The sequence below is a fragment of the Carcharodon carcharias genome, chromosome 26 (assembly GCF_017639515.1).
Source record: "Carcharodon carcharias isolate sCarCar2 chromosome 26, sCarCar2.pri, whole genome shotgun sequence".
Classification (NCBI taxonomy): domain Eukaryota; kingdom Metazoa; phylum Chordata; class Chondrichthyes; order Lamniformes; family Lamnidae; genus Carcharodon; species Carcharodon carcharias.
The window spans coordinates 3,658,486-3,684,583 of NC_054492.1; positions in this window are offsets into that span (position 1 = coordinate 3,658,486).

Consider the following 26,098-nt stretch of genomic DNA (forward strand, 5'->3'; position numbering starts at 1 on the left):
TCAGGTTTAGCATTGGGGGATCGGGATCCGTGATGAGGGATTGGGTTTAGTGATGCGGGATACGGTTTAGCGATGGGGAACCTGTTTAGCATTGCGGGATCGGGTTTAGTGGTGAAGGATTGGGTTTAGCGATCGGGGGTATTGTGATGGGGGATTTGGTTTAGTCATGGGGGATCAGGTTTTGCATTGTGGGATCGGGATTCTTGATGAAGGATTGGGTTTAGTGATGCAGGATCCGGTTTAGCCTTGGGGGAACCATGTTTAGCATTGGGGGATTGGGTCTTGTGATGGGGGAATGTGTTTAGCGATCAGGGATCAGGTTTTGTGATGGGGGATTGGTTTTAGTGATGGGGGATCGGGTTTAGTGATGGGGGATCGGGTTTAGTCATGGGGGATCAGGTTTAGCATTGGGGGATCGGGATTCGTGATGAGGGATTGGGTTTAGTGATGCGGGATTCGGTTTAGCGATGGGGAACCTGCTTAGCATTGCGGGATCGGGTTTAGTGGTGAAGGATTGGGTTTAGCGATCGGGGGTATAGTGATGGGGGATCGGGTTTAGTGATGGGGGATCAGGTTTAGCGATGGCGGATCATGTTTAGCATTGGGGTATCGGATTTAGTGATGCGGGATCTGATTTAGTGATGGGGATCAAGTTTAGTGATGGGTAATCGAGTTTAGCTATGGGCGATCGGGAATAGTGATGCAGGATCCGTTTTAAAGTTGGGGGAACCATGTTTAGCATTGGGGGATTGGGTCTTGTGAATGGGGAAAGTGTTTAGCGATCAGGGATCAGGTTTTGTGATGGGGGATTGGTTTTAGTGATGGGGTTTCGGGTTTAGTGATGTGGGATCGGGTTTAGTGATAGGGGATCAGGTTTAGTGATGGGGGATCATGTTTAGCTATGGTTGATCGGATTTAATGGTGCAGGTTCTGGTTAAGTGATACGGGATCATGTTTAGTGATGTGAGATTGGGTTCAGTGATGGGGATCCGTTTTAGCAATGGGAGATCAGCTTTAGCCATGGGGGATCAGGTTTTGCTATGGGGGATCGGGTTTAGTGATGGGGGATCGAGTTTAGCATTGGGGGAATGGGTTTAGTGATGGGGGATTCTGTGTAGCGCTCGGGGCACGGGTTTAGTAATGGGGCATCGGGTTTAGCGATGGGGGAAAGGGTTTAGTGATGGGGCATCAGGTTTAGCTTGGGGGAACCATGTTTAGCATTTGGGGATCGGGTTTAGTTATGGGGGATTGTGTTGAGCGATCGGGGATCACGTTTAGTGAAGGGGGAATGGGTTTAGTGTAGGGGGATCGGGTTTACTGATAGGGGATCGGGTTTAGTGTTGCGGATCCGGTTAAGCAATTGGGGACCGTGTTTAGCATTGGGGAATTGGGTTTAGTGATGGGGGATTGGGTTTAGTGATGGGGGATCGGGTTTATTCATGGGGGATCAGGTTTAGCACTGGGGGATCGGAATTCGTGATGAGGGATTGGGTTTAGTGATGCGGGATCTGGTTTAGCGATGGGGAACCTGTTTAGCATTGCAGGATCGGGTTTAGTGATGAAGGATTGGGTTTAGCGATCGGGGGTATAGTGATGGGGGATCGGGCTTAGTGATGGGGGATCAGGTTTAGCGATGGTGGATCATGTTTAGCATTGGGGTATCGGATTTAGTGATGGGGGATCTGGTTTAGTGATGGGGGATCGGGTTTAGTCTTGGGGATCAGGTTTAGCATTGGGTGATCAGGTTTCGTGATGAGGGATTGGGTTTAGTGATGCGGGATCCGGTTTAGCAATGGGGAACCTGTTTAGCATTGCGGGATCGGGTTTAGTGATGAAGGATTGGGTTTAGCGATCGGGGGTATAGTGATGGGGGATCGGGTTTAGTGATGGCGGGTCAGGTGTAGCGATGTTGGATCATGTTTAGCATTGGGGTATCGGGTTTAGTGATGGGGGATCGGGTTTCGTGATGGGGGATCAAGTTTAGTGATGGGTGATCGAGTTTAGCTATGGGCGATCGGGTCTAGTGATGCAGGATCCGGTTTAGCCATGGGGGAACCATGTTTAGCATTGGGGGATTGTGTCTAGTGATGGGGGATAGTGTTTAGCGATCGGGGATCAGGTTTTGTGATGGAGGATTGGTTTTAGTGATGTGGGATCGGGTTTAGTGTTGTGGGATCGGGTTTAGTGATGGGGGATCAGGTTTAGTGACGTGGGATCGTGCTTAGCTATGCGGGTTTCGGATTTAGTGGTGCAGGTTCTGGTTAAGTGATGGGGATCATTTTTACTGATGTGAGATTGGGTTTAGTGATGGGGTTCCGGTTTAGCAATGGGAGATCAGCTTTAGCCATGGGGAATCAGGTTTTGCTATGGGGGATCGGGTTTAGTGATGGGGGATCGAGTTTAGCATTGGGGAATGGTTTTAGTGATTGGGGATTCGGTCTAGCGCTCGGGGCTCTGGTTTAGTGATGGGGCATCGGGTTTAGCGATGGGGGATCATGCTAAGCATTGGGGGATCGGGGTTAGTGATGGGGGGTCGGGTTTAGCTATGGGGGAATGGGTTTAGTGTTGTGGGATCAGGTTTACTGATGGGGGATCAGATTTAGTGATGGGGGATCGGATTTAATGACAGGGGATCGGTTTTAGTGATGTGGGACCGGGTTTAGCTATGGGGGATTGGGTTTAGTGTTGCAAATCCAGTTTAGAAATTGGGGACCGTGTTTAGCATTGGGGGATCGGGTTTAGTGGTGAAGGATTGGGTTTAGCGATCGGGGGTATAGTGATGGTTGATCGGGTTTAGTGATGGGTGATCAGGTTTAGCGATGGTGGATCATGTTTAGCATTGGGGTATCGGATTTAGTGATGGGGGATCTGGTTTAGTGATGGGGGATCAAGTTTAGTGATGGGTGATGGAGTTTAGCTATGGGCGATCGGGTCTAGTGATGCAGGATCCGGTTTATCCATGGGGGAAGCATGTTTAGCATTGGGGGATTGGGTCTAGTGATGGGGGAAAGTGTTTAGCGATCAGGGATCAGGTTTTGTGATGGGGGATTGGTTTTAGTGATGGGGCTTCGGGTTTAGTGATTTGGGATCGGGGTTATTGATGGTTGATCAGGTTTAGTGACGGGGAATCATGTTTAGCTATGGTTGATCGGATTTAGTGGTGCAGTTTCTGGTTCAGTGATACGGGATCATGTTTAGTGATGTGAGATTGGGTTCAGTGATGGGGATCCATTTTAGCAATGGGAGATCAGCTTTAGCCATGGGGGATCAGGTTTTGCTATGGGGGATCGGGTTTAGTGATGGGGGATCGAGTTTAGCATTGGGGGAATGGGTTTAGTGATGGGGGATTCCGTGTAGCGCTCGGGGCTCGGGTTTAGTGATGGGGCATCAGGTTTAGCGATGGGGGAAGGGGTTTAGTGATGGGGCATCAGGTCTAGCTTGGGGGAACCATGTTTAGCATTGGGGGATCGGGTTTAGTGATGGGGGATTGTGTTGAGCGATCGGGGATCACGTTTAGTGATGGGGGATTGGGTTTAGTGAAGGAGGATCGGGTTTACTGATAGGGGATCGGGTTTAGTGTTGCGGATCCGGTTTAGCAATTGGGGACCGTGTTTTGCATTGGGGAATTGGGTTTAGTGATGGGGGATTGGGTTTAGTGATGGGGGATCGGGTTTAGTCATGGGGGATCAGGTTTAGCACTGGGGGATCGGGATTCGTGATGAGGGATTGGGTTTAGTGATGCGGGATCTGGTTTAGCGATGGGGAACCTGTTTCGCATTGCGGGATCGGGTTTAGTGATGAAGGACTGGGTTTAGCGATCGGGGGTATAGTGATGGGGGATCGGGTTTAGTGATGGGGGATCAGGTTTAGCAATGGTGGATCATGTTTAGCATTGGGGTATCGGATTTACTGATGGGGGATCTGGTTTAGTGATGGGGGATCGGGTTTAGTCATGGGGATCAGGTTTAGCATTGGGTGATCTGGTTTCGTGATGAGGGATTGGGTTTAGTTATGCGGGATCCGGTTTAGCAATGGGGAACCGGTTTAGCATTGCGGGATCGGGTTTAGTGATGAAGGATTGGGTTTAGCGATCGGGGGTATAGTGATGGGGGATCGGGTTTAGTGATGGCGGGTCAGGTGTAGCGATGTTGGATCATGTTTAGCATTGGGGTATCGGATTTAGTGATGGGGGATCGGGTTTCGTGATGGGGGATCAAGTTTAGTGATGGGTGATCGAGTTTAGCTATGGGCGATCGGGTCTAGTGATGCAGGATCCGGTTTAGCCATGGGGGAACCATGTTTAGCATTGGGGGATTGTGTCTAGTGATGGGGGATAGTGTTTAGCGATCGGGGATCAGGTTTTGTGATGGAGGATTGGTTTTAGTGATGTGGGATCGGGTTTAGTGTTGTGGGATCGGGTTTAGTGATGGGGGATCAGGTTTAGTGACGTGGGATCGTGCTTAGCTATGCGGGTTTCGGATTTAGTGGTGCAGGTTCTGGTTAAGTGATGGGGATCATTTTTACTGATGTGAGATTGGGTTTAGTGATGGGGTTCCGGTTTAGCAATGGGAGATCAGCTTTAGCCATGGGGAATCAGGTTTTGCTATGGGGGATCGGGTTTAGTGATGGGGGATCGAGTTTAGCATTGGGGGAATGGTTTTAGTGATTGGGGATTCGGTCTAGCGCTCGGGGCTCTGGTTTAGTGATGGGGCATCGGGTTTAGCGATGGGGGATCATGCTAAGCATTGGGGGATCGGGGTTAGTGATGGGGGGTCGGGTTTAGCTATGGGGGAATGGGTTTAGTGTTGTGGGATCAGGTTTACTGATGGGGGATCAGATTTAGTGATGGGGGATCGGATTTAATGACAGGGGATCGGTTTTAGTGATGTGGGACCGGGTTTAGCTATGGGGGATTGGGTTTAGTGTTGCAAATCCAGTTTAGAAATTGGGGACCGTGTTTAGCATTGGGCGATCGGGTTTAGTGGTGAAGGATTGGGTTTAGCGATCGGGGGTATAGTGATGGTTGATCGGGTTTAGTGATGGGTGATCAGGTTTAGCGATGGTGGATCATGTTTAGAATTGGGGTATCGGATTTAGTGATGGGGGATCTGGTTTAGTGATGGGGGATCAAGTTTAGTGATGGGTGATCGAGTTTAGCTATGGGCGATCGGGTCTAGTGATGCAGGATCCGGTTTATCCATGGGGGAAGCATGTTTAGCATTGGGGGATTGGATCTAGTGATGGGGGAAAGTGTTTAGCGATCAGGGATCAGGTTTTGTGATGGGGGATTGGTTTTAGTGATGGGGCTTCGGGTTTAGTGATGTGGGATCGGGGTTAGTGATGGTTGATCAGGTTTAGTGACGGGGGATCATGTTTAGCTATGGTTGATCGGATTTAGTGGTGCAGTTTCTGGTTCAGTGATACGGGATCATGTTTAGTGATGTGAGATTGGGTTCAGTGATGGGGATCCATTTTAGCAATGGGAGATCAGCTTTAGCCATGGGGGATCAGGTTTTGCTATGGGGGATCGGGTTTAGTGATGGGGGATCGAGTTTAGCATTGGGGGAATGGGTTTAGTGATGGGGGATTCCGTGTAGCGCTCGGGGCTCGGGTTTAGTGATGGGGCATCAGGTTTAGCGATGGGGGAAGGGGTTTAGTGATGGGGCATCAGGTCTAGCTTGGGGGAACCATGTTTAGCATTGGGGGATCGGGTTTAGTGATGGGGGATTGTGTTGAGCGATCGGGGATCACGTTTAGTGATGGGGGATTGGGTTTAGTAAAGGAGGATCGGGTTTACTGATAGGGGATCGGGTTTAGTGTTGCGGATCCGGTTTAGCAATTGGGGACCGTGTTTTGCATTGGGGAATTGGGTTTAGTGATGGGGGATTGGGTTTAGTGATGGGGGATCGGGTTTAGTCATGGGGGATCAGGTTTAGCACTGGGGGATCGGGATTCGTGATGAGGGATTGGGTTTAGTGATGCGGGATCTGGTTTAGCGATGGGGAACCTGTTTCGCATTGCGGGATCGGGTTTAGTGATGAAGGACTGGGTTTAGCGATCGGGGGTATAGTGATGGGGGATCGGGTTTAGTGATGGGGGATCAGGTTTAGCGATGGTGGATCATGTTTAGCATTGGGGTATCGGATTTACTGATGGGGGATCTGGTTTACTGATGGGGGATCGGGTTTAGTCATGGGGATCAGGTTTAGCATTGGGTGATCGGGTTTCGTGATGAGGGATTGGGTTTAGTGATGCGGGATCCGGTTTAGCAATGGGGAACCTGTTTAGCATTGCGGGATCGGGTTTAGTGATGAAGGATTGGGTTTAGCGATCGGGGGTATAGTGATGGGGGATTGAGTTTAGTGATGGCGGGTCAGGTTTAGCGATGTTGTATCATGTTTAGCATTGGGGTATCGGATTTAGTGATGGGGGATCTGGTTTAGTGATGGGGGATCAAGTTTAGTGATGGGTGATCGAGTTTAGCTATGGGCGATTGGGTCTAGTGATGCAGGATCCGGTTTAGCCATGGGGGAACCATGTCTAGCATTGGGGGATTGGGTCTAGTGATGGGGGATAGTGTTTAGCGATCGGGGATCAGGTTTTCTGATGGGGGATTGGTTTTAGTGATGGGGGATCGGGTTTAGTGTTGTGGGATTGGGTTTAGTGATGGGGGATCAGGTTTAGTGACGGGGTATCGTGTTTAGCTATGCGGGATCGGATTTAGTGGTGCAGGTCCTGGTTAAGTGATGGGGATCATGTTTACTGATGTGAGATTGGGTTTAGTGATGGGGTTCCGGTTTAGCAATAGGAGATCAGATTTAGCCATGGGGGATCAGGTTATGCTATGGGCGATCGGGTTTAGTGATGGGGGATCGAGTTTAGCATCGGGGGAATGGGTTTAGTGATGGGGGATTCGGTCTAGTGCTCGGGGCTCTGGTTTAGTGATGGGGCATCGGGTTTAGCGATGGGGGATCATGCTTAGCATTGGGGGATCGGGTTTAGTGATGGGGGGTCGGGTTTTGCTATGGGGGAATGGGTTTAGTGTTGTGGGATCAGGTTTGCTGATGGGGGATCAGATTTAGTGATGGGGGATCGGATTTAATGACAGAGGATCGGTTTTAGTGATGTGGGACCGGGTTTAGCTATGGGGGTTTGGGTTTAGTGTTGCGAATCCAGTTTAGCAATTGGGGACCGTGTTTAGCATTGGGGGATCGGGTTTAGTGATGGGGGATCGGGTTTAGCAATAGGGGAAGGGCTTAGTGATGGGGTTCAGGTTTAGCAATGGGAGATCAGCTTTAGCCATGGGAGATCAAGTTTTGCTATGGGGGATCGGGTTTAGTGATGGGGGATCGAGTTTAGCATTGGGGGAATGGGTTTAGTTATGGGGGATTCGGTCTAGCGCTAGGGGCTCGGGTTTAGTGATGGGGCATCGGGTTTACCGATGGGGGATCATGCTTAGCATTGGGGGATCAGGTTTAGTGATGGGGGGTCGGGTTTAGCTTTGGGGGAATGTGTTTAGTGTTGCGGGATCAGGTTTACTGATGGGGGATCAAGTTTCGTGATGGGGGATCGGATTTACTGACAGGGGATCGGGTTTAGTTATGTGGGACCGGGTTTAGCTATGGGGGATTGGGTTTAGTGTTGCGGGTCAGGTTTAGCAATTGGGGACTGTGCTTAGCATTGGGGGATCGGGTTTAGCTATGGCGGATCAGGTTTAGCTAGGATGGATTGTGTTCAGTGGTGTGGGATCGTGTTTTGTGAAGGGGGAACCGGTTTACCAATGTGAGATTGCGTTTAGCCGTGGGGGTCTGGTTTAGCTATTTGGGATCGGGTTTCGTGGTGGGGTGTCGGGTTTAGTGATGGGGGATCGGGTTTAGCGATGGGGGATCAGGTTTAGTGATGCGGGATCATGTTTATCATTGGCGGATCCGTTTTAGTGATGGGGGGTCGGCTTTAGCTATGGAGGAACTGGTTTAGTGTTGCGGGATCAGGTTTAGTGATGGGGGATCAAGTTTAGTGATGCGGATCGAGTTTAGCTATAGGCAATCGGGTGTATGATGCAGCTTACGGTTTAGCGGTGGGGGAACCATGTTTAGCATTGGGGATCGGTTTTAGTGATGGGGGATTGTGATTAGCGATCGGGGATCACGTTTAGTGATGGGGGATTGGGTTTAGTGATGGGGGTTCGGGTTTACTGATAGGGGATTGGATTTAGTGAAGTGGGATCTGGTTTAGCTATGGGGGATCGGGTTTAGTGTTGCGGATCCGGTATAGCAATCGGGGACCGTGTTTTGCATTGGGGGATTGGGTTTAGAGATGGGGGATTGGGTTTAGTGATGGGGGATCGGGTTTAGTCATGGGGGATCAGGTTTAGCATTGGGGGATCGGGATCCGTGATGAGGGATTGGGTTTAGTGATGCGGGATACGGTTTAGCGATGGGGAACCTGTTTAGCATTGCGGGATCGGGTTTAGTGGTGAAGGATTGGGTTTAGCGATCGGGGGTATTGTGATGGGGGATTTGGTTTAGTCATGGGGGATCAGGTTTTGCATTGTGGGATCGGGATTCTTGATGAAGGATTGGGTTTAGTGATGCAGGATCCGGTTTAGCCTTGGGGGAACCATGTTTAGCATTGGGGGATTGGGTCTTGTGATGGGGGAATGTGTTTAGCGATCAGGGATCAGGTTTTGTGATGGGGGATTGGTTTTAGTGATGGGGGATCGGGTTTAGTGATGGGGGATCGGGTTTAGTCATGGGGGATCAGGTTTAGCATTGGGGGATCGGGATTCGTGATGAGGGATTGGGTTTAGTGATGCGGGATTCGGTTTAGCGATGGGGAACCTGCTTAGCATTGCGGGATCGGGTTTAGTGGTGAAGGATTGGGTTTAGCGATCGGGGGTATAGTGATGGGGGATCGGGTTTAGTGATGGGGGATCAGGTTTAGCGATGGCGGATCATGTTTAGCATTGGGGTATCGGATTTAGTGATGCGGGATCTGATTTAGTGATGGGGATCAAGTTTAGTGATGGGTAATCGAGTTTAGCTATGGGCGATCGGGAATAGTGATGCAGGATCCGTTTTAAAGTTGGGGGAACCATGTTTAGCATTGGGGGATTGGGTCTTGTGAATGGGGAAAGTGTTTAGCGATCAGGGATCAGGTTTTGTGATGGGGGATTGGTTTTAGTGATGGGGTTTCGGGTTTAGTGATGTGGGATCGGGTTTAGTGATACGGGATCATGTTTAGTGATGTGAGATTGGGTTCAGTGATGGGGATCCGTTTTAGCAATGGGAGATCAGCTTTAGCCATGGGGGATCAGGTTTTGCTATGGGGGATCGGGTTTAGTGATGGGGGATCGAGTTTAGCATTGGGGGAATGGGTTTAGTGATGGGGGATTCTGTGTAGCGCTCGGGGCTCGGGTTTAGTAATGGGGCATCGGGTTTAGCGATGGGGGAAAGGGTTTAGTGATGGGGCATCAGGTTTAGCTTGGGGGAACCATGTTTAGCATTTGGGGATCGGGTTTAGTTATGGGGGATTGTGTTGAGCGATCGGGGATCACGTTTAGTGAAGGGGGAATGGGTTTAGTGTAGGGGGATCGGGTTTACTGATAGGGGATCGGGTTTAGTGTTGCGGATCCGGTTAAGCAATTGGGGACCGTGTTTAGCATTGGGGAATTGGGTTTAGTGATGGGGGATTGGGTTTAGTGATGGGGGATCGGGTTTAGTCATGGGGGATCAGGTTTAGCACTGGGGGATCGGAATTCGTGATGAGGGATTGGGTTTAGTGATGCGGGATCTGGTTTAGCGATGGGGAACCTGTTTAGCATTGCAGGATCGTGTTTAGTGATGAAGGATTGGGTTTAGCGATCGGGGGTATAGTGATGGGGGATCGGGCTTAGTGATGGGGGATCAGGTTTAGCGATGGTGGATCATGTTTAGCATTGGGGTATCGGATTTAGTGATGGGGGATCTGGTTTAGTGATGGGGGATCGGGTTTAGTCTTGGGGATCAGGTTTAGCATTGGGTGATCAGGTTTCGTGATGAGGGATTGGGTTTAGTGATGCGGGATCCGGTTTAGCAATGGGGAACCTGTTTAGCATTGCGGGATCGGGTTTAGTGATGAAGGATTGGGTTTAGCGATCGGGGGTATAGTGATGGGGGATCGGGTTTAGTGATGGCGGGTCAGGTGTAGCGATGTTGGATCATGTTTAGCATTGGGGTATCGGGTTTAGTGATGGGGGATCGGGTTTCGTGATGGGGGATCAAGTTTAGTGATGGGTGATCGAGTTTAGCTATGGGCGATCGGGTCTAGTGATGCAGGATCCGGTTTAGCCATGGGGGAACCATGTTTAGCATTGGGGGATTGTGTCTAGTGATGGGGGATAGTGTTTAGCGATCGGGGATCAGGTTTTGTGGTGGAGGATTGGTTTTAGTGATGTGGGATCGGGTTTAGTGTTGTGGGATCGGGTTTAGTGATGGGGGATCAGGTTTAGTGACGTGGGATCGTGCTTAGCTATGCGGGTTTCGGATTTAGTGGTGCAGGTTCTGGTTAAGTGATGGGGATCATTTTTACTGATGTGAGATTGGGTTTAGTGATGGGGTTCCGGTTTAGCAATGGGAGATCAGCTTTAGCCATGGGGAATCAGGTTTTGCTATGGGGGATCGGGTTTAGTGATGGGGGATCGAGTTTAGCATTGGGGAATGGTTTTAGTGATTGGGGATTCGGTCTAGCGCTCGGGGCTCTGGTTTAGTGATGGGGCATCGGGTTTAGCGATGGGGGATCATGCTAAGCATTGGGGGATCGGGGTTAGTGATGGGGGGTCGGGTTTAGCTATGGGGGAATGGGTTTAGTGTTGTGGGATCAGGTTTACTGATGGGGGATCAGATTTAGTGATGGGGGATCGGATTTAATGACAGGGGATCGGTTTTAGTGATGTGGGACCGGGTTTAGCTATGGGGGATTGGGTTTAGTGTTGCAAATCCAGTTTAGAAATTGGGGACCGTGTTTAGCATTGGGGGATCGGGTTTAGTGGTGAAGGATTGGGTTTAGCGATCGGGGGTATAGTGATGGTTGATCGGGTTTAGTGATGGGTGATCAGGTTTAGCGATGGTGGATCATGTTTAGCATTGGGGTATCGGATTTAGTGATGGGGGATCTGGTTTAGTGATGGGGGATCAAGTTTAGTGATGGGTGATCGAGTTTAGCTATGGGCGATCGGGTCTAGTGATGCAGGATCCGGTTTATCCATGGGGGAAGCATGTTTAGCATTGGGGGATTGGGTCTAGTGATGGGGGAAAGTGTTTAGCGATCAGGGATCAGGTTTTGTGATGGGGGATTGGTTTTAGTGATGGGGCTTCGGGTTTAGTGATTTGGGATCGGGGTTATTGATGGTTGATCAGGTTTAGTGACGGGGAATCATGTTTAGCTATGGTTGATCGGATTTAGTGGTGCAGTTTCTGGTTCAGTGATACGGGATCATGTTTAGTGATGTGAGATTGGGTTCAGTGATGGGGATCCATTTTAGCAATGGGAGATCAGCTTTAGCCATGGGGGATCAGGTTTTGCTATGGGGGATCGGGTTTAGTGATGGGGGATCGAGTTTAGCATTGGGGGAATGGGTTTAGTGATGGGGGATTCCGTGTAGCGCTCGGGGCTCGGGTTTAGTGATGGGGCATCAGGTTTAGCGATGGGGGAAGGGGTTTAGTGATGGGGCATCAGGTCTAGCTTGGGGGAACCATGTTTAGCATTGGGGGATCGGGTTTAGTGATGGGGGATTGTGTTGAGCGATCGGGGATCACGTTTAGTGATGGGGGATTGGGTTTAGTGAAGGAGGATCGGGTTTACTGATAGGGGATCGGGTTTAGTGTTGCGGATCCGGTTTAGCAATTGGGGACCGTGTTTTGCATTGGGGAATTGGGTTTAGTGATGGGGGATTGGGTTTAGTGATGGGGGATCGGGTTTAGTCATGGGGGATCAGGTTTAGCACTGGGGGATCGGGATTCGTGATGAGGGATTGGGTTTAGTGATGCGGGATCTGGTTTAGCGATGGGGAACCTGTTTCGCATTGCGGGATCGGGTTTAGTGATGAAGGACTGGGTTTAGCGATCGGGGGTATAGTGATGGGGGATCGGGTTTAGTGATGGGGGATCAGGTTTAGCAATGGTGGATCATGTTTAGCATTGGGGTATCGGATTTACTGATGGGGGATCTGGTTTAGTGATGGGGGATCGGGTTTAGTCATGGGGATCAGGTTTACCATTGGGTGATCTGGTTTCGTGATGAGGGATTGGGTTTAGTTATGCGGGATCCGGTTTAGCAATGGGGAACCGGTTTAGCATTGCGGGATCGGGTTTAGTGATGAAGGATTGGGTTTAGCGATCGGGGGTATAGTGATGGGGGATCGGGCTTAGTGATGGGGGATCAGGTTTAGCGATGGTGGATCATGTTTAGCATTGGGGTATCGGATTTAGTGATGGGGGATCTGGTTTAGTGATGGGGGATCGGGTTTAGTCTTGGGGATCAGGTTTAGCATTGGGTGATCAGGTTTCGTGATGAGGGATTGGGTTTAGTGATGCGGGATCCGGTTTAGCAATGGGGAACCTGTTTAGCATTGCGGGATCGGGTTTAGTGATGAAGGATTGGGTTTAGCGATCGGGGGTATAGTGATGGGGGATCGGGTTTAGTGATGGCGGGTCAGGTGTAGCGATGTTGGATCATGTTTAGCATTGGGGTATCGGATTTAGTGATGGGGGATCGGGTTTCGTGATGGGGGATCAAGTTTAGTGATGGGTGATCGGGTTTAGCTATGGGCGATCGGGTCTAGTGATGCAGGATCCGGTTTAGCCATGGGGGAACCATGTTTAGCATTGGGGGATTGTGTCTAGTGATGGGGGATAGTGTTTAGCGATCGGGGATCAGGTTTTGTGATGGAGGATTGGTTTTAGTGATGTGGGATCGGGTTTAGTGTTGTGGGATCGGGTTTAGTGATGGGGGATCAGGTTTAGTGACGTGGGATCGTGCTTAGCTATGCGGGTTTCGGATTTAGTGGTGCAGGTTCTGGTTAAGTGATGGGGATCATTTTTACTGATGTGAGATTGGGTTTAGTGATGGGGTTCCGGTTTAGCAATGGGAGATCAGCTTTAGCCATGGGGAATCAGGTTTTGCTATGGGGGATCGGGTTTAGTGATGGGGGATCGAGTTTAGCATTGGGGAATGGTTTTAGTGATTGGGGATTCGGTCTAGCGCTCGGGGCTCTGGTTTAGTGATGGGGCATCGGGTTTAGCGATGGGGGATCATGCTAAGCATTGGGGGATCGGGGTTAGTGATGGGGGGTCGGGTTTAGCTATGGGGGAATGGGTTTAGTGTTGTGGGATCAGGTTTACTGATGGGGGATCAGATTTAGTGATGGGGGATCGGATTTAATGACGGGGATCGGTTTTAGTGATGTGGGACCGGGTTTAGCTATGGGGGATTGGGTTTAGTGTTGCAAATCCAGTTTAGAAATTGGGGACCGTGTTTAGCATTGGGGGATCGGGTTTAGTGGTGAAGGATTGGGTTTAGCGATCGGGGGTATAGTGATGGTTGATCGGGTTTAGTGATGGGTGATCAGGTTTAGCGATGGTGGATCATGTTTAGCATTGGGGTATTGGATTTAGTGATGGGGGATCTGGTTTAGTGATGGGGGATCAAGTTTAGTGATGGGTGATGGAGTTTAGCTATGGGCGATCGGGTCTAGTGATGCAGGATCCGGTTTATCCATGGGGGAAGCATGTTTAGCATTGGGGGATTGGGTCTAGTGATGGGGGAAAGTGTTTAGCGATCAGGGATCAGGTTTTGTGATGGGGGATTGGTTTTAGTGATGGGGCTTCGGGTTTAGTGATTTGGGATCGGGGTTATTGATGGTTGATCAGGTTTAGTGACGGGGAATCATGTTTAGCTATGGTTGATCGGATTTAGTGGTGCAGTTTCTGGTTCAGTGATACGGGATCATGTTTAGTGATGTGAGATTGGGTTCAGTGATGGGGATCCATTTTAGCAATGGGAGATCAGCTTTAGCCATGGGTGATCAGGTTTTGCTATGGGGGATCGGGTTTAGTGATGGGGATCGAATTTAGCATTGGGGGAATGGGTTTAGTGATGGGGGATTCCGTGTAGCGCTCGGGGCTCGGGTTTAGTGATGGGGCATCAGGTTTAGCGATGGGGGAAGGGGTTTAGTGATGGGGCATCAGGTCTAGCTTGGGGGAACCATGTTTAGCATTGGGGGATCGGGTTTAGTGATGGGGGATTGTGTTGAGCGATCGGGGATCACGTTTAGTGATGGGGGATTGGGTTTAGTGAAGGAGGATCGGGTTTACTGATAGGGGATCGGGTTTAGTGTTGCGGATCCGGTTTAGCAATTGGGGATCGTGTTTTGCATTGGGGAATTGGGTTTAGTGATGGGGGATTGGGTTTAGTGATGGGGGATCGGGTTTAGTCATGGGGGATCAGGTTTAGCACTGGGGGATCGGGATTCGTGATGAGGGATTGGGTTTAGTGATGCGGGATCTGGTTTAGCGATGGGGAACCTGTTTCGCATTGCGGGATCGGGTTTAGTGATGAAGGACTGGGTTTAGCGATCGGGGGTATAGTGATGGGGGATCGGGTTTAGTGATGGGGGATCAGGTTTAGCAATGGTGGATCATGTTTAGCATTGGGGTATCGGATTTACTGATGGGGGATCTGGTTTAGTGATGGGGGATCGGGTTTAGTCATGGGGATCAGGTTTAGCATTGGGTGATCTGGTTTCGTGATGAGGGATTGGGTTTAGTTATGCGGGATCCGGTTTAGCTTTGGGGAACCGGTTTAGCATTGCGGGATCGGGTTTAGTGATGAAGGATTGGGTTTAGCGATTGGGGGTATAGTGATGGGGGATCGGGCTTAGTGATGGGGGATCAGGTTTAGCGATGGTGGATCATGTTTAGCATTGGGGTATCGGATTTAGTGATGGGGGATCTGGTTTAGTGATGGGGGATCGGGTTTAGTCTTGGGGATCAGGTTTAGCATTGGGTGATCAGGTTTCGTGATGAGGGATTGGGTTTAGTGATGCGGGATCCGGTTTAGCAATGGGGAACCTGTTTAGCATTGCGGGATCGGTTTTAGTGATGAAGGATTGGGTTTAGCGATCGGGGGTATAGTGATGGGGGATCGGGTTTAGTGATGGCGGGTCAGGTGTAGCGATGTTGGATCATGTTTAGCATTGGGGTATCGGATTTAGTGATGGGGGATCGGGTTTCGTGATGGGGGATCAAGTTTAGTGATGGGTGATCGAGTTTAGCTATGGGCGATCGGGTCTAGTGATGCAGGATCCGGTTTAGCCATGGGGGAACCATGTTTAGCATTGGGGGATTGTGTCTAGTGATGGGGGATAGTGTTTAGCGATCGGGGATCAGGTTTTGTGATGGAGGATTGGTTTTAGTGATGTGGGATCGGGTTTAGTGTTGTGGGATCGGGTTTAGTGATGGGGGATCAGGTTTAGTGACGTGGGATCGTGCTTAGCTATGCGGGTTTCGGATTTAGTGGTGCAGGTTCTGGTTAAGTGATGGGGATCATTTTTACTGATGTGAGATTGGGTTTAGTGATGGGGTTCCGGTTTAGCAATGGGAGATCAGCTTTAGCCATGGGGAATCAGGTTTTGCTATGGGGGATCGGGTTTAGTGATGGGGGATCGAGTTTAGCATTGGGGGAATGGTTTTAGTGATTGGGGATTCGGTCTAGCGCTCGGGGCTCTGGTTTAGTGATGGGGCATCGGGTTTAGCGATGGGGGATCATGCTAAGCATTGGGGGATCGGGGTTAGTGATGGGGGGTCGGGTTTAGCTATGGGGGAATGGGTTTAGTGTTGTGGGATCAGGTTTACTGATGGGGGATCAGATTTAGTGATGGGGGATCGGATTTAATGACAGGGGATCGGTTTTAGTGATGTGGGACCGGGTTTAGCTATGGGGGATTGGGTTTAGTGTTGCAAATCCAGTTTAGAAATTGGGGACCGTGTTTAGCATTGGGCGATCGGGTTTAGTGGTGAAGGATTGGGTTTAGCGATCGGGGGTATAGTGATGGTTGATCGGGTTTAGTGATGGGTGATCAGGTTTAGCGATGGTGGATCATGTTTAGAATTGGGGTATCGGATTTAGTGATGGGGGATCTGGTTTAGTGATGGGGGATCAAGTTTAGTGATGGGTGATGGAGTTTAGCTATGGGCGATCGGGTCTAGTGATGCAGGATCCGGTTTATCCATGGGGGAAGCATGTTTAGCATTGGGGGATTGGGTCTAGTGATGGGGGAAAGTGTTTAGCGATCAGGGATCAGGTTTTGTGATGGGGGATTGGTTTTAGTGATGGGGCTTCGGGTTTAGTGATGTGGGATCGGGGTTAGTGATGGTTGATCAGGTTTAGTGACGGGGGATCATGTTTAGCTATGGTTGATCGGATTTAGTGGTGCAGTTTCTGGTTCAGTGATACGGGATCATGTTTAGTGATGTGAGATTGGGTTCAGTGATGGGGATCCATTTTAGCAATGGGAGATCAGCTTTAGCCATGGGGGATCAGGTTTTGCTATGGGGGATCGGGTTTAGTGATGGGGGATCGAGTTTAGCATTGGGGGAATGGGTTTAGTGATGGGGGATTCCGTGTAGCGCTCGGGGCTCGGGTTTAGTGATGGGGCATCAGGTTTAGCGATGGGGGAAGGGGTTTAGTGATGGGGCATCAGGTCTAGCTTGGGGGAACCATGTTTAGCATTGGGGGATCGGGTTTAGTGATGGGGGATTGTGTTGAGCGATCGGGGATCACGTTTAGTGATGGGGGATTGGGTTTAGTGAAGGAGGATCGGGTTTACTGATAGGGGATCGGGTTTAGTGTTGCGGATCCGGTTTAGCAATTGGGGACCGTGTTTTGCATTGGGGAATTGGGTTTAGTGATGGGGGATTGGGTTTAGTGATGGGGGATCGGGTTTAGTCATGGGGGATCAGGTTTAGCACTGGGGGATCGGGATTCGTGATGAGGGATTGGGTTTAGTGATGCGGGATCTGGTTTAGCGATGGGGAACCTGTTTCGCATTGCGGGATCGGGTTTAGTGATGAAGGACTGGGTTTAGCGATCGGGGGTATAGTGATGGGGGATCGGGTTTAGTGATGGGGGATCAGGTTTAGCGATGGTGGATCATGTTTAGCATTGGGGTATCGGATTTACTGATGGGGGATCTGGTTTACTGATGGGGGATCGGGTTTAGTCATGGGGATCAGGTTTAGCATTGGGTGATCTGGTTTCGTGATGAGGGATTGGGTTTAGTGATGCGGGATCCGGTTTAGCAATGGGGAACCTGTTTAGCATTGCGGGATCGGGTTTAGTGATGAAGGATTGGGTTTAGCGATCGGGGGTATAGTGATGGGGGATTGAGTTTAGTGATGGCGGGTCAGGTTTAGCGATGTTGTATCATGTTTAGCATTGGGGTATCGGATTTAGTGATGGGGGATCTGGTTTAGTGATGGGGGATCAAGTTTAGTGATGGGTGATCGAGTTTAGCTATGGGCGATCGGGTCTAGTGATGCAGGATCCGGTTTAGCCATGGGGGAACCATGTCTAGCATTGGGGGATTGGGTCTAGTGATGGGGGATAGTGTTTAGCGATCGGGGATCAGGTTTTGTGATGGGGGATTGGTTTTAGTGATGGGGGATCAGGTTTAGTGTTATGGGATTGGGTTTAGTGATGGGGGATCAGGTTTAGTGACGGGGTATCGTTTTTAGCTATGCGGGATCGGATTTAGTGGTGCAGGTTCTGGTTAAGTGATGGGGATCATGTTTACTGATGTGAGATTGGGTTTAGTGATGGGGTTCCGGTTTAGCAATGGGAGATCAGATTTAGCCATGGGGGATCAGGTTATGCTATGGGCGATCGGGTTTAGTGATGGGGGATCGAGTTTAGCATCGGGGGAATGGGTTTAGTGATGGGGGATTCGGTCTAGTGCTCGGGGCTCTGGTTTAGTGATGGGGCATCGGGTTTAGCGATGGGGGATCATGCTTAGCATTGGGGGATCGGGTTTAGTGATGGGGGGTCGGGTTTTGCTATGGGGGAATGGGTTTAGTGTTGTGGGATCAGGTTTGCTGATGGGGGATCAGATTTAGTGATGGGGGATCGGATTTAATGACAGGGGATCGGTTTTAGTGATGTGGGACCGGGTTTAGCTATGGGGGTTTGGGTTTAGTGTTGCGAATCCAGTTTAGCAATTGGGGACCGTGTTTAGCATTGGGGGATCGGGTTTAGTGATGGGGGATCGGGTTTAGCAATAGGGGAAGGGCTTAGTGATGGGGTTCAGGTTTAGCAATGGGAGATCAGCTTTAGCCATGGGAGATCAAGTTTTGCTATGGGGGATCGGGTTTAGTGATGGGGGATCGAGTTTAGCATTGGGGGAATGGGTTTAGTTATGGGGGATTCGGTCTAGCGCTCGGGGCTCGGGTTTAGTGATGGGGCATCGGGTTTACCGATGGGGGATCATGCTTAGCATTGGGGGATCAGGTTTAGTGATGGGGGGTCGGGTTTAGCTTTGGGGGAATGTGTTTAGTGTTGCGGGATCAGGTTTACTGATGGGGGATCAAGTTTAGTGATGGGGGATCGGATTTACTGACAGGGGATCGGGTTTAGTTATGTGGGACCGGGTTTAGCTATGGGGGATTGGGTTTAGTGTTGCGGGTCAGGTTTAGCAATTGGGGACTGTGCTTAGCATTGGGGGATCGGGTTTAGCTATGGCGGATCAGGTTTAGCTAGGATGGATTGTGTTCAGTGGTGTGGGATCGTGTTTTGTGAAGGGGGAACCGGTTTACCAATGTGAGATTGCGTTTAGCCGTGGGGGTCTGGTTTAGCTATTTGGGATCGGGTTTCGTGGTGGGGTGTCGGGTTTAGTGATGGGGGATCGGGTTTAGCGATGGGGGATCAGGTTTAGTGATGCGGGATCATGTTTATCATTGGCGGATCCGTTTTAGTGATGGGGGGTCGGCTTTAGCTATGGAGGAACTGGTTTAGTGTTGCGGGATCAGGTTTAGTGATGGGGGATCAAGTTTAGTGATGCGGATCGAGTTTAGCTATAGGCAATCGGGTGTATGATGCAGCTTACGGTTGAGCGGTGGGTGAACCATGTTTAGCATTGGGGGATCGGTTTTAGTGATGGGGGATTGTGATTAGCGATCGGGGATCACGTTTAGTGATGGGGGATTGGGTTTAGTGATGGGGGTTCGGGTTTACTGATAGGGGATTGGATTTAGTGAAGTGGGATCTGGTTTAGCTATGGGGGATCGGGTTTAGTGTTGCGGATCCGGTATAGCAATCGGGGACCGTGTTTTGCATTGGGGGATTGGGTTTAGAGATGGGGGATTGGGTTTAGTGATGGGGGATCGGGTTTAGTCATGGGGGATCAGGTTTAGCATTGGGGGATGGGGATTCGTGATGAGGGATTGGTTTTAGTGATGCGGGATCCGGTTTAGCGATGGGGAACCTGTTTAGCATTGCCGGATCGGGATTTGTGGTGAAGGATTTGGTTTAGCGATCGGGTGTATAGAGATGGGGGATGGGGTTAAGTCATGGGTGATCAGGTTTAGCATTGGGTGATCGGGTTTCGTGATGAGGGATTGGGTTTAGTGATGCGGGATCCGGTTTAGCAATGGGGAACCTGTTTAGCATTGCTGGATCGGGTTTAGTGATGAACGATTGGGTTTAACGATCGGGGGTATAGTGATGGGGGATCTGGTTTAGTGATGGCGGATCAGGTTTAGCGATGGTGGATCATGTTTAGCATTGGGGTATCGGATGTAGTGATGTGGGATCTGGTTTAGTGATGGGGGATCAAGTTTAGTGATGGGTGATCGAGTTTAGCTATGGGGGATCGGGTCTAGTGATGCAGGATCCGGTTTAGCCAATGGGGAACCATGTTTAGCATTGGGGGATTGGGTCTAGTAATGGGGGATTGTGTTTAGCGATCGGGGATCAGGTTTTGTGAAGGGGGATTGGTTTTGGTGATGGGGGATCGGGTTTAGTGTTGTGGGATCGGGTTTAATGATGGGGGATCAGGTTTAGTGACGGGGGATCGTGTTTAGCTATGCGGGATCGGATTTAGTGGTGCAGGTTCTGGTTAAGTGATGGGGATCATGTTTACTGATGTGAGATTGGGTTTAGTGATGGGGTTCCGGTTTAGCAATGGGAGATCAGCTTTAGCCATGGGGGATCAGGTTTTGCTATGGGGGATCGGGTTTAGTGATGGGGGATCGAGTTTAGCATTGGGGGACTGGTTTTAGTGATGGGGGATTTGGTCTAGCGCTCGGGGCTCGGGTTTAGTGAATGGGCATCGGGTTTAGCGATGGGGGATCATGCTTAGCATTGGGGGATCGGGTTTAGTGATGGGGGGTCGGGTTTTGCTATGGGGGAATGGGTTTAGTGTTGTGGGATCAGGTTTGCTGATGGGGGATCAGATTTAGTGATGGGGGATCGGATTTAATGACAGGGGATCGGTTTTAGTGATGTGGGACCGGGTTTAGCTATGGGGGTTTGGGTTTAGTGTTGCGAATCCAGTTTAGCAATTGGGGACCGTGTTTAGCATTGGGGGATCGGGTTTAGTGATGGGGGATCGGGTTTAGCAATAGGGGAAGGGCTTAGTGATGGGGTTCAGGTTTAGCAATGGGAGATCAGCTTTAGCCATGGGAGATCAAGTTTTGCTATGGGGGATCGGGTTTAGTGATGGGGGATCGAGTTTAGCAATGGGGGAATGGGTTTAGTTATGGGGGATTCGGTCTAGCGCTCGGGGCTCGGGTTTAGTGATGGGGCATCGGGTTTACCGATGGGGGATCATGCTTAGCATTGGGGGATCAGGTTTAGTGATGGGGGGTCGGGTTTAGCTTTGGGGGAATGTGTTTAGTGTTGCGGGATCAGGTTTACTGATGGGGGATCAAGTTTAGTGATGGGGGATCGGATTTACTGACAGGGGATCGGGTTTAGTTATGTGGGACCGGGTTTAGCTATGGGGGATTGGGTTTAGTGTTGCGGGTCAGGTTTAGCAATTGGGGACTGTGCTTAGCATTGGGGGATCGGGTTTAGCTATGACAGATCAGGTTTAGCTAGGATGGATTGTGTTCAGTGGTGTGGGATCGTGTTTTGTGAAGGGGGAACCGGTTTACCAATGTGAGATTGCGTTTAGCCGTGGGGGTCTGGTTTAGCTATTTGGGATCGGGTTTCGTGGTGGGGTGTCGGGTTTAGTGATGGGGGATCGGGTTTAGCGATGGGGGATCAGGTTTAGTGATGCGGGATCATGTTTATCATTGGCGGATCCGTTTTAGTGATGGGGGGTCGGCTTTAGCTATGGAGGAACTGGTTTAGTGTTGCGGGATCAGGTTTAGTGATGGGGGATCAAGTTTAGTGATGCGGATCGAGTTTAGCTATAGGCAATCGGGTGTATGATGCAGCTTACGGTTTAGCGGTGGGGGAACCATGTTTAGCATTGGGGGATCGGTTTTAGTGATGGGGGATTGTGATTAGCGATCGGGGATCACGTTTAGTGATGGGGGATTGGGTTTAGTGATGGGGGATTGGGTTTACTGATAGGGGATTGGATTTAGTGAAGTGGGATCGGGTTTAGCTATGGGAGATCGAGTTTAGTGTTGCGGATCCGGTTTAGCAATCGGGGACCGTGTTTTGCATTGGGGGATTGGGTTTAGTGATGGGGGATTGGGTTTAGTGATGGGGGATCGGGTTCAGTCATGGGGGATCAGGTTTAGCATTGGGGGATCGGGATTCGTGATGAGGGATTGAGTTTAGTGATGCGGGATCCGGTTTAGCGATGGGGAACCTGTTTAGCATTGCGGGATCGGGTTTAGTGGTGAAGGATTGGGTTTAGCGATCGGGGGTATAGTGATGGGGGATTGGGTTTACTCATGGGGCATCAGGTTTAGCATTGGGGGATCGGGATTCGTGATGAGGGATTGGGTTTAGTGATGCAGGATCCGGTTTATCGATGGGGTACCTGCTTAGCATTGCGGGATCGGGTTTAGTGATGAAGGATTGGGTTTAGCGATCGGGGGTATAGTGATGGTGGATCGGGTTTAGTGATGGGGGATCAGGTTTAGCGATGGTGGATCATGTTTAGCATTGGGGTATCGGATTTAATGATGGGGGATCTGGTTTAGTGATGGGGGATCAGGTTTAGTGATGGGTGATCGAGGTAGCTATGGGCGATCGGGTCAAGTGATGCAGGATCCGATTTAGCATTGGGGGAACCATGTTTAGCATTGGGGGATTGGGTCTAGTGATGGGGGAAAGTGTTTAGCGATCAGGGATCAGGTTTTGTGATGGGGGATTGGTTTTACTGATGGGGGATCGGGTTTAGTGATGTGGGATCGGGTTTAGTGATGGGGGATCAGGTTTAGTGACGGGGGATCATGTGTAGCTATGGGGGATCGGATTTAGTGGTGCAGGTTCTGGTTAAGCGATACGGGATCATGTTTAGTGATGTGAGATTGGGTTCACTGATAGGGATCCGTTTTAGCAATGGGAGATCAGCTTTAGCCATGGGGGATGAGGTTTTGTTATGGGGGATCGGGTTTAGTGATGGGGGTCGAGTTTAGCATTGGGGGAATGGGTTTAGTGATGGGGGATTCCGTCTAGCGCTCGGGGCTAGGGTTTAGTGATGGGGCATCGGGTTTAGCGATGCTGGAAGGGGTTTAGTGATGGGGCATCAGGTTTAGCGGTGGAGGAAGCATGTTTAGCAATGGAGGATCGGGTTTAGTGATGGGGGATTGTTTTTAGCGATCGGGGATCACGTTTAGTGATGTGGGATTGGGTTTAGTGATGGGGGATCAGAATTAATGATAAGGGATCGGGTTTAGTGATGTGGGATCGGGTTTAGCTATGGGCGATCGGGTTTAGTGTTGCGGATCCGGTTTAGCAATTGGGGACCGTGTTTTGCATTGGGGGATTGGGTTTAGTGATGCGGGATCATGTTTAGCGATGGGGAACCTGTTTAGCATTGCGGGATCGGGTTCAGTGATGAAGGATTGGGTTTAGCGAAAGGGGGTATAGTGATGGGGGATCGGGTTTAGTGATGGGGGATCAGAATTAGCGATGGTGGATCATGTTTAGCATTGGGGTATCGGATTTAGTGATGGGGGATCTGGTTTAGTGATGGAGGATCAGGTTTAGTCATGGGGATCAGGTTTAGCATTGGGGGATCGGGATTCCTGATGAGGGATTGAGATTAGTGATGCAGGATCCGGTTTAGCGATGGGGAACCTGTTTTGCATTGCGGGATCGGGTTTAGTGATGAAGGATTGGGTTTAGCGATCGGGGGTATAGTGATGGGGGATCCGGTTTTTGTGATGGGGGATCAGGTTTAGCGATGGTGGATCATGTTTAGCATTGGGGTATCGGATTTAGTGATGGGGATCTGTTTAAGTGATGGGGGATCGGGTTTAGTCATGGGGGATCAGGTTTAGCATTGGGGGATCGGGATTCATGATGAGGGATTGGGTTTAGTGATGTGGAATCCGGTTTAGCGATGGGGAACCTGTTTAGCATTGTGGGATCAGGTTTAGCGATGAAGGATTGGGTTTAGAGATCGGGGGTATAGTGATGGGGGATCAGGTTTAGCGGTGGTGGATCATATTTAGCTTTGGGGTATCGGATTTAGTGATGGGGGATCTGGTTCATTGATGGGGGATCAAGTTTAGTGATGGGTGATCGAGTTTAGCTATGGGCAATCGGGTCTAGTGATGCAGGATCCGGTTTAGCCATGGGGGAACCATGTTTAGCATTGGAGGATTGGGTCTAGTGATTGGGGATAGTGTTTAGCGATCGGGGATATGGTTTCATGATGGGGGATTCGTTTTAGTGATGGGGGATCGTGTTTAGCTATGCGGGATCGGATTTAAAGGTGCAGTTTCTGGTTAAGTGATGGGGATCATGTTTACTGATGTGAGATTGGGTTTAGTGATGGGGTTCCGGTTTAGCAATGGGAGATCAGCTTTAGCCATGGGGGATCAGGTTTTGCTATGGGGGATCGGGTTTAGTGATGGGGGATCGAGAATAGCTTTGGGGGAATTGGTTTAGTGATGGGGGTTTCAGTCTAGCGCTCGGGGCTCGGGTTTAGTGATGGGGCATCGGGTTTAGCGGTGGGGGATCATGCTTAGCATTGGGGGATCGGGTTTAGTGATGGGGGGTCGGGTTTAGCTATGGGGGAATGGGTTTAGTGTTGTGGGATCAGGTTTACTGATGGGAGATGTGGTTTAGTGATGGGTGATCGGGTTTAGTCATGGGGAATCAGGTTTAGCATTGGGGGATCGGGATTCGTGATGAGGGATTGGGTTTTAGTGATGCAGGATCTGGTTTAGCGATGCGGAACCTGTTTAGCATTGCGGGATCGGGTTTATTGATGGGGGATAGGGTTTAGCGATGGGGGATGGGTCTTAGTGATGGGGTATCAGGTTTAGCGATGGGGGATCATGTTTAGCATTGGGGGATCGGGTTCAGCTACGGTGGATCAGGTTTAGCCAGGATGGATAGTGTTCAGTGGTTTGGGATCGTGTTTTGTGATGGGGGAACCGGTTTACCAATGTGTGATTGGGTTTAGCCGTGGGGGTCTGGTTTAGTTATGTGGGATCGGGTTTTGTGGTGGGGTGTCGGGTTTAGTGATGGGGGATCAGGTTTAGCGATGGAGGATCAGGTTTAGTGATGCGAGATCATGTTTATCATTGGCGGATCTGTTTTAGTGATGGGGGGTCAGCTTTAGCTATGGACGAACGGGTTTAGTGTTGCGGGATCAGGTTTAGTGATGGGGGATCAAGTTAAGTGATGGGGATCGAGTTTAGCTTTGGGAATCGGGTGTATGATGCAGGTTCCTGTTTAGCGGTGGGGGAACCATGTTTAGCATTGGGGGATCGGTTTTAGTGATGGGGGTGTGTGTTTAGCGATCGGGGATCACGTTTAGTGATTGGGGATTGGGTTTAGTGATGGGGGATCGGGTTTACTGATAGGGGATCGGGTTTAGTGATGTGGGATCGGGTTTAGCTATGGGGGATCGGGTTTAGTGTTGCGGATCCGGTTTAGCAATTGGGGACCATGTTTTGCATTGGGGGATTGGGTTTAGTGATGGGGGATCAGGTTTATTCATGGGGGATCAGGTTAAGCATTGGGGGATCGGGATTCGTGATGAGGGATTGGGTTTAGTGATGCGGGATCCGGTTTAGTGATGGGGAACCTGTTTAGCATTGTGGGATCGGGTTTAGTGATGAAGGATTGGGTTTAGCGATCGGTGGTATAGTGATGGGGGATCGGGTTGAGTGATGGGGGATCAGGTTTAGCGATGGTGGATCATGTTTAGCATTGGGGTATCGGATTTAGTGATGGGAGATCTGGTTTAGTGATGGGGAATCGGGTTTAGTCATGGGGATCAGGTTTAGCATTGGGGGATCGGGATTCGTGATGAGGGATTGGTTTTAGTGATGCAGGATCCGGTTTAGCGATGGGGAACCTGTTTTACATTGCGGGATCGGGTTTAGTGATGAAGGATTGAGTTTAGCGATCGGGGGTAAAGTGATGGGGGATCGGGTTTAGTGATGGGGGATCAGGTTTAGCGATGGTGGATCATGTTTAGCATTGGGGTATTGGATTTAGTGATGGGGATCTGTTTTAGTGATGGGGGATCGGGTTTATTCATGGGGGATCAGGTTTAGCATTGGGGGATCGGTATTCGTGATGAGTCATTGGGTTTAGTGATGCGGGAACCGGTTTAGCGATGGGGAACCTGTTTAGCATTGCTGAATCGGGTTTAGTGATGAAGGATTGGGTTTAGAGATCGGGGGTTTAGTGATGGGGGATCGGGTTTAGTGATGGGTGTTCAGGTTTAGCGTTGGTGGATCATGTTTAGCATTGGGTTATTGGATTTAGTGATGGGGGATCTGGTTTAGTGATGGGGATCAAGTTTAGTGATGGGTGATCGAGTTTAGCTATGGGCGATCGGGTCTAGTGATGCAGGATCCGGTTTAGCCTTGGGGGAACCATGTTTAGCATTGGGGGATTGGGTCTAGTGATTGGGGATAGT